The 14973-nt window shown below is 41.9% G+C and overlaps 1 protein-coding gene and 1 long non-coding RNA gene across 4 annotated transcripts in view; both read left to right on the top strand.

Annotated features, from left to right (window-relative positions):
* Positions 1–14973, top strand: part of TTC28 (tetratricopeptide repeat domain 28) — a 625508-nt gene that overhangs the window by 528388 nt on the left and 82147 nt on the right. The gene's annotated exons all lie outside the window — the stretch shown is intronic.
* LOC140619542 (uncharacterized) lies at positions 2711–6807 on the top strand. Its single transcript, XR_012019436.1, has 2 exons — positions 2711–3122; positions 3802–6807. It is a non-coding gene; the product is annotated as an uncharacterized lncRNA (long non-coding RNA).

Raw genomic sequence — 14973 nt, 5'->3', positions numbered from 1 at the left:
ACACTGTGCCCCTAGAAATTGAGTCTCTGTGCCTTGGGGAGCACCTTCATTCAATTACCCACAGCCTGGCTGCGGTGTCCTTGTTATTCTACAGACCGTTTTTGCTTTCTTTAATGGCATCTTGCTGCTGAAAGGAAGTGCAGTGCTACAAAGGAGTTTCTGAAAATGGATTTAAAATAAAAGAACTGCTTTTATTAAGTGTTTAATAAGGACTTCCAGTCCCTTCCTTCCTCCCAGATCAAAAGAGGCGTAGATTGAAACCACTGTATTAGAACATGAACCTCCCATAAGGGAGATGTTATGAATTTCAAAACACATCTTCAGTTTTTAATTCTGATACTTAGCCAGAATCTTGCTGTTTCCTGGACACCTGGGACAGTGCAGTGACACTTTGGTGATGCTAAGCTGACCGCTGAGAACACTAGTAGGTGTGGAAGGAGTGCTTCCAAAGGATTTTAAATAAATTGCAATCATAGACTGCCCTTATAATAGGGGAAATATTCTTTCATTGTAATGAATATTAAACCTTGATAAATTACAGCTGTTATTTTTGTTTCTTTCGATGCTTTTCTAGATTTTTAATTTTTTTACAGAAAGTTATTTTTCTAATCTAGTGCATTTTCTGATTTCACTGATTAATTTAGATTGTACCAGTTTGTAAATGCTGATGACTTCAGTTAGTTCTGGACTGATAACAAGTGGCAACTGTTCAATCTGACAGCACCAAGTGCTGGAGGAGATGTGGGTCCATGAGATAGCTCGTATGAGGCTGGTGAGAGAATACATAGGAACAACCACATCAGCAGATAGGTTAGTGGGCAGCCCGGGTGGCTCAGCGGTTTAGCGCTGCCTTCAGTCCAGGGCATGATCCTAGAGACCCGGGATCGAGTCTCACGTCAGGCTCCCTGCATGGAGCCTGCTTCTCCCTCTGCCTTTGTCTCTACCTCTCTCTCTCTCTCTTCTCTGTGTATTCTCATGAATAAATAAATAAAATCTTTAAAAAAAGAAGAAGACAGGTTAGCATTACTTTCTAAAGCTGAATATTCACTTAGCCTTTGACCTAGGGATACATCAGAGGTATACTGTCCAAGAGAGGCTTTTGTATGTGAGCAAGAAATTTCAGAATTGCACTGTAAACATAGCAAAATGCTGGAAACTCACATGCCATCAGTGAGAGGGTGGATGAGTAATAGTCCCAAAATGGAATATTAAGTAACAAAGAGATGAGCCAAAGTGAACCCAAAGATGTGGCTAAATCTTAGAAATATAATCAATGGGAAAAAAGCAGATCCCCAGATATTAACAATAGCATAAAGTCCTTTTAATAGAATTAAAACAACTAAAATAAAAAGATGCTTTTAGGAATATAGCTAGCTCTAATAAAACTTATATAGAAAGGACAGGCAGGGGAAGATGGCTATGGGATTTGAGATGGGACTTTCCTCTGTCTGGGGAGGCAGGGTATGGGCTCCCTGGGAGGTAACAAATGGTAAGATGTATGCTATTCTCTGCATTTTGTTTTGGGTAGTGGTTTTGTGAATACTTATTAGATTATTTAAAAATTACTAAGTAGGGGATCCCTGGGTGGCTCGGCGGTTTAGCGCCTGCCTTTGGCCCAGGGCGCAATCCTGGAGTCCCGGGATCGAGTCCCATGTTGGGTTCCCTGCTTTTCCTTCTGCCTGTGTCTCTGCCTCTCTCTCTCTCTCTCTATCATGAATAAATAAATAAATAAATAAATCTTAAAAATAATTACTAAGTAAATCAATGAAAGCAGGCCATGTATGGATCAATGATGAAAGAGTGTCATGAACCAAAGATTATGATTAATCCAATCCCAAAGAGATCCTCCCACCCCCCAAAAAGAAAAAAAAAGCACAATTTTTAAAACAAATTTCAAAAGCCAGATTGACTATGACGTATTTAATCCATGCAAATGGACAATTGATAGATTGCTTTAGATTATTTGTATCTGTTCTTTGAAGCAAGTACCCAAGCATTGTCATTGTCATACTGTTGCTTATTTTAAGTTACAATTTGTACTTGAAAGTTGTCTTTATAATATTTTCTAATTCTGGATTTTTTTAATAAAGATTTTATTTATTTATTCATGAGAGAGAGAGAGAGAGAGAGGCAGAGACACAGGCAGAGGGAGAAACAGGCTCCATGCAGGGAGCCCAACATGGGACTAGATCCCAGGTCTCCAGGATCAGGCCCTGGGCTAAAGGTGGCACTAAACCCCTGAGCCACCCGGGCTGCCCCTAATTCTGGCTTTTCGATAATCAAAGCTGACCTCCCAATCAATCTGAACTAGTGAGTTTTTATTTTAAAAATCAAATATTTTTTTCTTATCCCAAATCATTTCCAGAACTATTGGAGTAAAAGTGGATATAATAATTTGGGACATTTATTTTGTTTCTTAAAATAAAGAATTTCCAATTTCATTCTAAATTAGGGTAGGTTACCATTTTTTTTTTTTTTTTTTTTTATGATAGTCACACAGAGAGAGAGAGAGAGGCAGAGACCTAGGCAGAGGGAGAAGCAGGCTCCATGCACCGGGAGCCCGACGTGGGATTCGATCCCGGGTCTCCAGGATCGCGCCCTGGGCCAAAGGCAGACGCTAAACCGCTGCGCCACCCAGGGATCCCTAGGTTACCATTTTTGAAAATAGTTTCTAAGCATACAGTCCATCTGTGCCAGAGCTGGTTCTGAGCCTGGAGATATATGCATGCATAATAGCTAGAGTTCTTGGCCTTGCAGTAGCTCACAGTGTGAAACATACAACAAATGTGTAGATTATTAATCCACCACATGCAAAATGTTATGATAAAGGTCTAAACAAAGAAGGCTGCTCCTGGATCTGCCTTCTTGGAGGCAAGGCAGTGGTTCCAGAGGTCTCCAGGGAGATGACATTTGAGGGGGGCCCTGGAAAATGAGGGGAGGAAAGTCACTGTGAGTAGAGGAATTCCTCCCTGGGTGAAGGGATAGAGGGGGTAAAGGCTCATGGCTTCTAGATGATGAATGGTGGTTACAAGAGTTATCTGTCCTCTGCCATAGAATTGTCCTCTGTGTCACAGCCACTCAGCTGCCTCCTGGGGCTCACCTCCTTCCTGCAAGACCTGAAGGTGGGCTCCCTTTCTGATGCAATGGGTTTGCCTGTCTGGGTCTCTTATGTCTTGTCTTCTTGGGCCATGGCTGGGTTCCAAAAAGTAGACATTATCTATGAGGTGACTCACTTAGGCTCGCCTCTATAGGTTTGAGAAGATGATGCCAGCTTAGGGATTACGTCACTGAAGGGACAGCTGCAGAAATGAGTAGAACACACATAGGTCTTATGCCCCTGATTCCCGAATTTAGATTCCTTCCAAAAGGCTGAGTACAAAATAAATTCAGAAAATTTCATTCAGTAAGCTTCTTAGAGTGTCAGCAGCTTAGCAAGAAGGATAAGTATAGTTGGTCTTCTTGTCTGACCTCTGAAATAGCTAAATTGATCCCCTTTTGTATGTCTCATGAGCTTTTTAAAAAACAGAATTCTTGAAGTTGCTGAGTTTCCCATTATCCATGGGAGGGATAATCTGGTGAATGGTAGAATCAGCCGAAAGACAAAAAGCAGACAGCAGTGAAACAGGAGAAAAGCTTTCTCTGCCTGTCAATTTGGCCCGTGTGGGGTCTGGAACTATGAATGGCTTGGGTTTCCCTGGACCAGGGCCTGACATTTCTGTACCCAGGCCACAGAGCACGGGCCTGTTTGGTAGATGCCATGAAGACCTGGCAGGACATTTCTCCTTTTATCTCTTGTTTCAGATCCTTGTTTGTGGTCCCAAATCTTGGAATGGCATCCCTGCTGGAAGAAGGGCCAGAGAGAGATGGGGCGGGGTGAATCTATTGACCAATCCAGACCTTCAGTGCTTCCCTCTCAGTTTCACATCAACTGTTGGCTGGCTGTTGCCATGGCCAATTTTGTAAAAATTCTTTGAACTAATAAAATCTCAATATCCCTGACTTTGTATATCCTGCCCTTTGCCCCAGTGAAATTCCCTAGCCTTTTCTTCCTGATTGATTGAGTGCAGCTTTATCTAACAATCGATATTTAAGACAGTTAATATATAACTCTTGGCTTATTTTGCTTTGGGAAAATGACCCCAGTATAGCCACCAAGTTCCTCTTTGAACTGGCTAAAATAGGCATTGTTTTTCATCCCATTTGTACTTTTATGATTTGAGAACAGTGGTTAAGGAGGCCCTAGATGGGTGCCGTCCTTAAAAGAGCACATTTTACTGTATCAGACCCACAAGTCACACTGTACTAGTCAGGTTTTCCTCCAGAAGAGTCATGAACAACCCAAGATTTCAGAGACTTGTAACCACAAACATGTATTTCTTGCTCTGGAGCTATAGATCAGCTGGGGTAGTTCTGCTCAGGCTGCCTATTGGGTGTAGGTCTCTGCATCTCACCTTTCTGTGACCAGTGGTATCCAGACAAAACTCTCCTCATAGCAGAAATCAGGATTGCAAAGGACCAGGAAAAACAGATACTTTTAAAGCCCTGCTCACCTCTCATCCACTCATGTTCCATTGGCTAAAGCAAGTCACACTGACACAGTAAGTCAAACATCAGTGAGGCAGGAAGTATCTCTCTCCCATGTAGTGAATACGAGCTGAATAGTAACAGAGCCTCTCTCTACCCCTCACCTGTGGATACCTGGAAAGAAAGATAAGGATGATCTTTGCTCAGGCCTCATGCTTCTGTTCCCTTCAGTATCTTATGGTTGACCCTATTTCTGCTTGTAACTCTCTCTGCTCAATATAGCACATGCCCAGGTGGATGAGGCTTTGCAAGTACCCTTTCATCTCCTTCCATGGCTTCCCATCTTCCTCCCATTTACCCCTGGGTACTTTCCTTTCCCCTGGAAACATAATCTTCCTCAAGGACACATGTCTACATCCTGGCCCCATGTCTCCCTTGGTTTCTAGGCTTGACCTTCCCCCTGGAATTCACCTCTAGCTCAGCACATGCAAAATGATACCTTTGCTCAGGCAGCTGCCCAGCAGTGTCACTAACTGACATGCTGTTAGTCCCAGTTTTTCCTGTTTTAAAGCCTCCATCTTTCCTCCCAAAATTCCTTTGTTTTGAGGCTTTTGAATCATTTGTCCTTCTATTTCCCTTGCCTTTATTGCTGTTTATTTAATCACTAAACTATTTGATCCTACTCATTTGGTCCCTTCCCCTTACTGTGGTAAGAACCACAACATGCCCCCATGACCAGCCTGGCCTTCCTGCTCCCTTCTCCTCCCATCAGTGCTTTTCGGCTGTCTGTTGTCTGAGGACTTTTTAGAAGCTCTGCTGTCATCTAAACATTTCCACATCCCATAAGCATCACAGCCCACAGAGAATGGTGATGGCCGAGGAGTACCTGCAAATGAAGTTGGTTCTCAGGTTACATTGTCCCATACAGCCTATCCCCCTCTATTTCCTGGTGTCAACTCTCTGTTCACATAGGAGGCAGTTCTTCCCCCTGTCACCTCCACACCATGCACATTCCCATGAGTATACATTTGCTTTCTGCTTCTGCCAGTGTGGGATCCCCTGGGGTTCTTTCTCCCAAGGCATTGCTTTTCCTGAAGGCAGGAAAGGCTGACACAGGTGGGGAGAAGCCAAAATGCAGGGACAAAGTAGATGATGCTGCTATAAAGGTGACCCCCTCCTTCCTCTCCCCTTTTCCTACCTCCTATCCAGGATTTAGAAAAGTCTGAACACATAGTGCATAGAACTCTGATGTATCCTTGTTGGCTATCTGGAATTAAATTGTATAAATTTAGCTCAGTCCCAATAAAGAGAGTCTCTGAATGCCATGCAGTCACATCTTTCCTCTATATTACTTGCCCTTAGCAGTGCCTAGTACCTAAGAGGCCCTCCACACGTGTTCACTGGATGAGTGGGTCATTAGAAGATGAAAAGAACGAACTGCAGGGGTTACCTCCAAACTGGGTGCACATCTCCTGACACACAGTCAATAGAGCATCATTACCATATGGTTAGCATGTATTATCAGTATAGCAAAGCATGACACAAGTGATAACCTGTGTTTCAGAATCATTGCTCTAGCCTTTTCTTCCTACTCCCATCCCTGTGCAGTACCATGAAAGCAGGGCATTATCCTAGACACTCAAAGAGGTGGACTCACCCAGATCTGGTAGTTAATGCAGACCTTGAACTACATCCATGTTACAAAACTTGACCCGTAGGCCAGCACATGAAACTCTTCTGATTCACAGTAACACGTTAAACTCGTTAAGGCTTCAAAAGTAATGAGATGTTTTTTTCTGGCTTTTGCTAGACTTATGCTAATGCAGTGAGGAGTCAGTGCTAAAAAGCGGGGAGAGGCAGAATTGATTTAAGGATCTGTCACTTCCAAAAACATACCATCTGATGGAGACAAAGTTATCATCGTAAACTTGTCTTTTTCTTTATTCCTGTGCATGCTGCTCATCTCACTGCTAATTAGAAACATCAGGAGAGAACACTTCATTTTTCTGGCAGCCCTCACAAAAGCTTTCCGCTTTTAGGAAGGACTGAGTACCTTCCCATCGCAGGACTTGGTTCATAGCTGTCGGGCACTCACTCTCCTCCCCTGCCTCAGTGTGTGGGCCATGTGCAAGTGTGTTGCTGATCTGGGCTTCAGCCTGTTTTTCTGTGTCCTCATCTTCAATGTCACAGGTGGATCAAGCAAGTAGATGCTTTTATCTAAACCAGAGGTTGGATTGACATATCCTGTCCATGAAAGGGTATAGCCATGGGAAAACTTTCAGATCTTTCTGTAAGTTCACAATATACATTTATTAATTAGAGCTGATGAGGTTGAAACTTATGCATCACATATTGATTATCCCCTCAAGGTTGGAGAGAGCCTTCCTTGTGAAGATTAAGTACAAAGACGGAGGGATACATGACATTGAGTTCCTTTCTATAGCTATCTACTGCAAACCATCTCTTATTTGGACTTGTTTCTTCCTGTTGACAACTTAGGAAATCTCTTTGGGGTTGTTGTCAAGTCTGGGTAGTTCTACTGCTGTGGATTTCACTGTTTCCTTCTTGGCTGCCCCTAATCACAGTATTATTTATTGAGTAAGATTCATTTTCTAATGTCTTTTCCCCTCTATGGACTCGAGAGCCATCTATGGTGGGACTGGGTTTGTCCAATTTACCATCAGTATAGTACCTGGAATGTAGTTGGCTCTCAGGGAAATTAATTACTGAATGACTAAATGAGATGGGCCTACTTTTTCATTTTTCAATATAAACATGGTCTCTTCATAATTACATGAAAGCTGAAGTTGGGAATGTTTCTGATCAATGCTAGAATTGGTCTGGCTATGTATGAGAAAAATCCTTTCCAAAGAAGGACGCAGAATGAGCAAACACGGCTAACACTAGAGTGAAATGAAAAGGAACAAGAGTGTGTGTATGTACAAACTTTCTTTCAATCAAGCATAAACTAATGTTTTATTGTATTTTTCTTCTTGTCTGCTTCCTCCTACTTTGGCTCAGTGTTGAGTTTTAAGCCCCAGAGATAAAAACTCAGCTTAGTTTATAGTGGGTAAGGGCTTTGGATTACAGTGTTTTTGAATGTTGGAAATGGCTAAATTAAAAGAGATAAGGAATTATAGTTGGAAGAAACTTACAAGGAGGAAAAAAGCTATTTGTCTAACTTGGCTTTGAAAATGAGTCAAACAGGCAAGAGGATCCATATTCTGTAAAATATAAGTCATTTCGGTTTCCCATGGTAGGTAGGATTTTTCAGTAGATGGATAAAGCTTGGATTTCATCTTACACTATGAAATAATATTAATAAACTGAAATATAGAACATGCCTTGGTGGGTACTCTATGATGCCAAGTGAATGCTCAGGTTTTAATTCTGACTCCGTATCAGGACCTCTCAGATTCCAAAGAAGAGGGAATGGGCCTCTGCTGGCCATTTTCCATGTGTCGGACACAGGTGTACAAACTCAGAGATGTTTTTAATAGCCTCCAAGGCTGTGATTGTGGTCCCCATTTTACATATCAGGGAGCAGAAACTCAGAGCCTTTGAATGAATTGTCAAGGGTTCACAGCTAGTTAAATGCTAGAAAAGCAACTCAAGGGTAGGCTTTAGAAAGGGATTCTCAAAAACAAAGAGTACCATCATGCCTCCTAGGGCTCTGGAATTACATCTTCAAATTATTTTGTTTGAGGATAAGAAAAAGACTTACAGAAAATGTCTCATTCACTCCTTGACAGGCTTTTGCTGTCCTTTGGGAGATTTTGGCAGACTTTTCTCCTCCCCTCTGGAAACTTGCATTGAGTCTCCAGTACTAGTAGGTATTCTCCAGTCTCACTGGCCTTAGCAGTAAGATGGAAGGGAGAAAAATGTGGAAAGATAAATAAGATGAAAAAGTAGAAAAAGATTCTGTCACAGTGCAGTCAAATACATCACTTAAATAATCTTACTATGGTGAATTTGAGAGCAAGGAGAATGATTTCTCATTGAGAAATGAAAGTCCTTTGACTTGAAGAATATTTTCAAAAAATAAATCCTTCATTACCCTAGATATTTCTTGAAATGAAAATAGTCCATATCAAGACCTATCATGAAAGAAATAATTCCACAGTCCTTGAAAAGTTACGTATTTTCTGTTCAAACATTAAAGTAATCGTTTAATCTTACATACAATTCCCTGAACTCTCCCTAAATAATTGCCTTGGTGATTTTAGCTCAACCTTGAAATAGACTTGGATCTGTTGTATATTCGACTTTATTTGAAAGAGAAAAGCAAGTTTAAAGACCTAGAGACTTCACAGGTTTCAGCCCTTTGCCTGTGGGGACTAGAAGAGAGGAAAGAGGCAAATGTGTGGGAGCTCAGGGTGGAGTGAGATATCAGCTCTAACACTAACAAAGCCACCTGATATGTACATGGTACTTTATAGAACGTCTACCAGGCAGCCTCACATGTAGTGCTCAGTTTACCTTTACAGGAGCCCTCTGAGATAGGTAGGGCAACTCTTGGGATGCTTCCTTTCAAGATAAGGATATTGAACCTCAAATACTGACTTGTCCAAGGTCACACAGCTAAAGAATAAAGTCAACACTTGAACCCAGACCTCCAGCCTACTGCTCTTTCCATCAAGCCATTTGTCTCTCTCAAGCGGCAAGTATATATTATGGATAAGCTCTTGTTAGATTTGCCCAGGCTCAAGCAAAATATTTGACTATAATGGAGCTTTTCCTATGTTTGAGACATGTGATTGTTGCCTGGGGTTTGTAACAGTATTTATAGAAATGGAATTTGAGCTGTGATAATGAGGTTGTTTTCTGTTTAACACTAAAGCTTTAAGAGGAGCTCAATTTAAGTCAATAGCATATGAGTAAACTGGTCTACTTGTACATAGCTTGGGCATGTGGATTCCAAGATAAAGCTGAAGCTGCTTAAATCAAAGTGGAATAAGAAAAAGAAAAGAAATAAATAAGGTGTCAGTGTGATGCAACTCTGGTTGCAAGAACAGCTGTGAAGTGTTTGGAATGAAGATAGTGCAGACGATTTTAGAAGCAGTTTTCCAAGTAAGTTAGCCTTGTGTCCAAATACAGTTTGAAATCTTTTACCCACTCATTCATTCAGCAGCTGTTTGCTGAATATCCTCATAATGCCAATCGTGGTGCTGGACCCCAAGAATTCAGAGAAAAGATCATTTCCTGTCTTTCAGGAGCTCAGAGACCAGTAGGTTTGTGGATGTCATGAATAGAGACATCCAGAATCACAGGTGTAAGTTTCACAAAGATCCAGCATTCATCTTATGATGGGCACCAAGTTTACTTGCCCCCCAAAGTTCCAAATCTTTTCTTATAGTTGGAAATTTTATATTAGAAGGCCTGTTGCTTGGGATGCCTGAGTGGCTCAGTGGTTGAACATCTGCCTTTGGCTCAGGGTGTGATCCCGGAGTCCCAGGATCTAGTCCCAAATCAGGCTCCTTGCATGGAGCCTGCTTCTCCTCCCTCTGCCTGTGTCTCTGCCTCTCTCTCTCTCTCTCTCTCTCTCTCTCTGTGTGTCTCATGAATAAATAAATAAAATCTTAAAAAAAAAATAGAAGACATATTGCTGATTTGTGATGAATCTAGTTATTGAGACATTCACCAAACATTTATCAAATGTATACAGTATGCCTGGTCCTCTGCTGGGCATTGGGGTTATAGGGATGAAACCAGTAGATTTCCTGCTGCGAAGTGCTCTCAGTCTAATAGGAGAGAAACGATACATAAACACATCCAATCCAGACTCTGCTGCTTACTAGCTATGTGACTTCTGGCAAACAATGTAATCTTATGGTGTTCTTTTGTTTGTTTTAAAGAGTTTATTTATTTATTCATGAGAGACAGAGACAGAGAGAGAGGCAGAGACACAGGCAGAGGGAGAAGCAGACTCTATGCAAGGAGACTGATATGGGACTCGATCTCAGGACTCCAGGATCACAACCCCCTGAGCCAAAGGTCAATGCTCAACCACTGAGCCACCCAGGCATCCCTGGTGTTTTTATAACTATAAAATAATAATGCTGAAAGCAGTAGGATAGAGCCAGGCACATAAGAAGCCTTTGTGTAGTCACCAATTATTGCAGTTGTAAGTTATAAGAAAAGTGGGAGAGTTACACAGAGGTCAGAAAGCTACTTGTGCCTTAGGGAGGGCTCAATCAGGAGAGGCTTCCTGGAGGACGTGTTGCTTTTTTTTTTAAAGTAATTCATCACTTATGTATAACAGTTAATGCTCACCATAACAAGTGTCCTCTTTAATACCCATCACCCATTTAGCCTGTCCCCCACCATCAACCTGGAGGTGGTATTACTTGAGCTGAAGCAGAAACGCAGTAGGTTTTGGCCATGCAAACACATCACGTGAAACCCTGGTGGAGGGTGCAGCACAAGCTGAGGCATGGGATGGAGAGCTGCCTAAGGAGATTTAGGGAAGGTGGCATGATTGAAATATAAAGTATAGGGATAACTTTGACTCATAGACCCCTTTATATAGGTTCATGGGGGCCATGTGTGGCCATATAGGGGGCCTCACCCTGCAGCGAGGGACTGGAGGGTTGCATCTGAGAAAGACATGTGGTCCAGATTGTCCAGTGAGAGCTCAAGATCATTTTGCCCTGTCTCCTTGAGGCTCTTGGGTTAAATATTTTATGTTGTCTATTATCTTAGGGAAAAGAGGAGAATCATTTAGAGAACCTACTAGACAGTAAAAAGTCATGTTGAGCCTTCAAGCAAGAAATATTGTGCATGCAAGCAAGGGAAGGGTCACTTTCTGTTTCTAAAGAAAACTAGAAAATAATTTTCTAATTTGGTGTAGCAAATCCTGTAAGAATAAGTCAAGTATAAAATATGTATATTTCCGGGATCCCTGGGTGGCGCAGCGGTTGGGCGCCTGCCTTTGGCCCAGGGCGCGATTCTGGAGACCCGGGATCGAGTCCCACATCGGGCTCCCGGTGCATGGAGCCTGCTTCTCCCTCTGCCTGTGTCTCTTCCTCTCTCTCTCTCTCTCTCTCTCTGTGACTATCATAAAAAAAAAATTTTTTTTTAAATTAAAAAAAATATGTATATTTCCTAGTAATGTCTTTGTGTTGGCAGAAAATTACCTATCCAAGGTAAACATTCAGGGAGACCAGCAAGGTTTTTGCTGGGCATAGTCTAAACCCAAATCCCTTCTCTTTAAACCTGCCTGACACAGCCAGGACCTGACTCAGTGAAAGCCTACAATCAGAAATGGTATCAAAGTCTCTTTCTCTCCTGTGTACTATTAGAGTTAAAATCAAGTACTTTTTTCATGGTGTCAGTAAAAATAAATAAAAATGAAAACAGTAAAAAGAACTGGTCTCCTTTTCCTGAAGGACAGAGGAGGCTAACACTTGAGCTGTCTTACAGTACTACAGTAGCAGAGCTGTCAAAGGAGCTCACAGGCCCTCCATTTAGCCATAGAAAACATGTTTTCTTAAATTATTTTGGCCTTATAAGGTGTTTTTTTTTTAATGGAAAATGATCACAGTTAGCATGTTTGATCCTTGTTGGCCTGATCATTTTATGTAGAGTGATAATGTTATTATGGCAGAGCAGTCTGGAAAGAATGTCAGCTAACTTAGGTTAAAGATTCTCAGTGACCTCGGAGCACACACCAAGTTGGTGGAGCAGGAATTGAGGGCTAAGTCCGTAGATCGCGAACTGTGGCAGAGTAACCAGTACTTTCTTCGGCATTCAAGGGTTTTTACATCCTTCTTTGGAATAAGCTCATCTTGGTGGGAAGTATAATTACCCTTGCATATGCCACTTTGGGAAGAGAACGTGCGTCCATAATCACTGAAAGGAAACACCCTTGCGTGGTAGGAGTTCATCCTGGCTGGCCTCGTGAGGTTTAGCAGCTGCCGCCAAGACTCTCTGCAAGGGGGTGGGATGGCTGGAATTCTAGAGGCACAATTGGTTTCTGGATATGATAGTGAAGGCCACACATTCCTGAGTATAATGTATCAAAATGAGGCATTAATAAACTGATAGCTCTCTTATATGCATCTCCTAGTCATTCATTATTTACATGTTTATTTTCAATTCTGAATAAGTGGTACTTGGACAAGGTACAAAATTCAAGGGTTCAAAGAGAAAATGATAAACAGTTTTCCTCTCATCTCTTTTTCTTAGCACCTAATTCTCCTCCTTGGAGATACCAGTGTTAGTTTCCTGGGTACTTTCCAGAGAAAAAGTCTTACACACTTACTCTTGATGCTTCTGTCTCCTCACTTCTCGACGTCGGCCATAGTGTTTGACAGTAGGTGTGGTAAGACTACTTTGCAACCTTAGTTCTGAACATGAAGCCCGTGTTGAAAGTTTGAAGTTTTTTGAGGGAGGGTCTGTTTAACAATACAATATTGATTTTTACCTGATATTTTATAGCCATAAAGTATATTTATTCCACATCTCATTTTACCCTTATTACAATCTAGAAAATAGATGAGAGGAGGTATTATCTTCATTTTACAGCTCATAAAACTGAGGTGAGGAGAAAGTAAGTGCCTTTCATTATGTCTTACAGCTAATCAGTGGCAGAATGAGACCAGAGATGTTCTATTGTTCCCCCTTGAGTTCATACTTCTGTCCAGTGATGCAAGCCTGATGTGAGGGGGATTCTCCATTACCATTCATTTTGAGTAGTAAATGGACTCTTTTCTGATTTTAGGAATACTTTTGTTTCTCACCTGGAATAAAATATGGGAAGAAGCAATACCATGAGGGATTATTAACGACCTACCCCAAGAAAAATATCTCCTTATAATCAACCTCTGAGCCCTTCTCTGTATTAGGCATTTTGTTAGGTGCTTTACATATGCCATTTTTTTGCCACAGAGGCTTGTGATTTGGATGGTATTAACTCATTTTACAGTTGAGGACACCAAGGCACAGAGAGATGAGGTAAACTGCCAGTGGTTGTGCTATTTGGAAGTGGTGGAACTGGAATTCAAATCCAGATCTGTGCCTGTGCCTGCCAGCATCGTTGCCTCCCCAGATTGATGGCCAGAGCAGAAATACTTATTATATCTGTAATATAGATACTTTATTTATTTAAAGATCCAGCAAATACATATGGGTCTTGATTATTATTAGTTATTAAGAAGATGATAAAAATTCAAGTGCTGAACTCTGTTAAAAATTACTGTGGAGTATTAAAGAAATAAAAGCTTACTTCCTGCTTTCAAGATGTTACCACCAAGTTTAAGGCACAGAAGTAGCACAAATAAGATTCAGAACATAACATGATCATAAAACCACACTCGGAAACATAGAATCAGAGAGGTTTGAAGTTAGAGAGACCCGGGAGATTACTTAGAGACTCCTTCCAAGCCTGAAGTCATTCTCTTTCCCCCAATTTGTGTGTCAGTGATACCACCAGCCTCCCAAGATACCAAGCCACAGACACGGAGCTCTAGTACATTCCTTCCACTCCTCCATCTCCAAGCTCCTGAGGAGTGGCCTTGCAGACTAAATTTAAAGTGACCATCAGTACTGCGCCCCTCCCTCATCCACAGAAAAAGTAATAAGCCCACGTCAGTTCTTTTACATCTATCCTCAGCCCTGCCAACCATGCTTCTTCTGGTTCATATCCTGTCAAATCTGGGCTTATGAAGGACATCAAACAGATTCCTGGGCCCCAGTCTCTGTGCAGTCCAGGACAGAAAACTCCCTGAAGGCACAAGGAGAGCTCCTAAACCGCAGCTCTCCTGCCCCTCCCCTGATGACAAGGCTGTGGTGACTCATTTCTGTATGGGTCCCCATTTCAGCTCTTACTCCACCTCATCACATACCAGTTTTGCATGCCGACCTCTTTGCTTTTGCGTGGGGTGGTATCTTCATTCAGAAAGGCACCGGAATGTGTCATTTATGTTTCTGGGGAGTTGGAATCACTGCCAGAACAGATAGGCACACCGTGATGGAAGCACACCATGGCATATTGTGCAGTAATGGGTATTGTAATGATTCCACTTCTGAGATTTCGCTGGTGAAGTAAGCACCTTCCAGGAAGTACTCCCACAAATAACAACTAAAAATTTGGGGGAAAATACCACCTACCTGAAGGTCCTAGAGTGTGAACAGTTGCAAGCAGAATCTGGAAGGATGTCAAAACATGGAAGAAAAGAATGGCACAGAGTATGTTTCCCATTTTTTCATGGCTTTTAGACCAAGGTTAAACCACAGTAAGCAGCCACATTTGGCATTTAAAACTTCAACAAAAGGGAATATAAGGGAAGGGAGAAGAAATGGGTGGGAAATATCAGAAAGGGAGACAGAACGTAAAGACTGCTAACTCTGGGAAACGAACTAAGGGTGGTAGAAGGGGAGGAGGGCGGGGGGTGGGAGTGAATGGGTGACGGGCACTGGGGGTTATTCTGTATGTTAGTAAATTGAACA

Source organism: Canis lupus, chromosome 27 (assembly GCF_048164855.1).
Source record: "Canis lupus baileyi chromosome 27, mCanLup2.hap1, whole genome shotgun sequence".
Taxonomy (NCBI): domain Eukaryota; kingdom Metazoa; phylum Chordata; class Mammalia; order Carnivora; family Canidae; genus Canis; species Canis lupus.
Note: the sequence above shows the minus strand (reverse complement) of the source record. Positions and strands in the feature narration are given on the sequence as shown.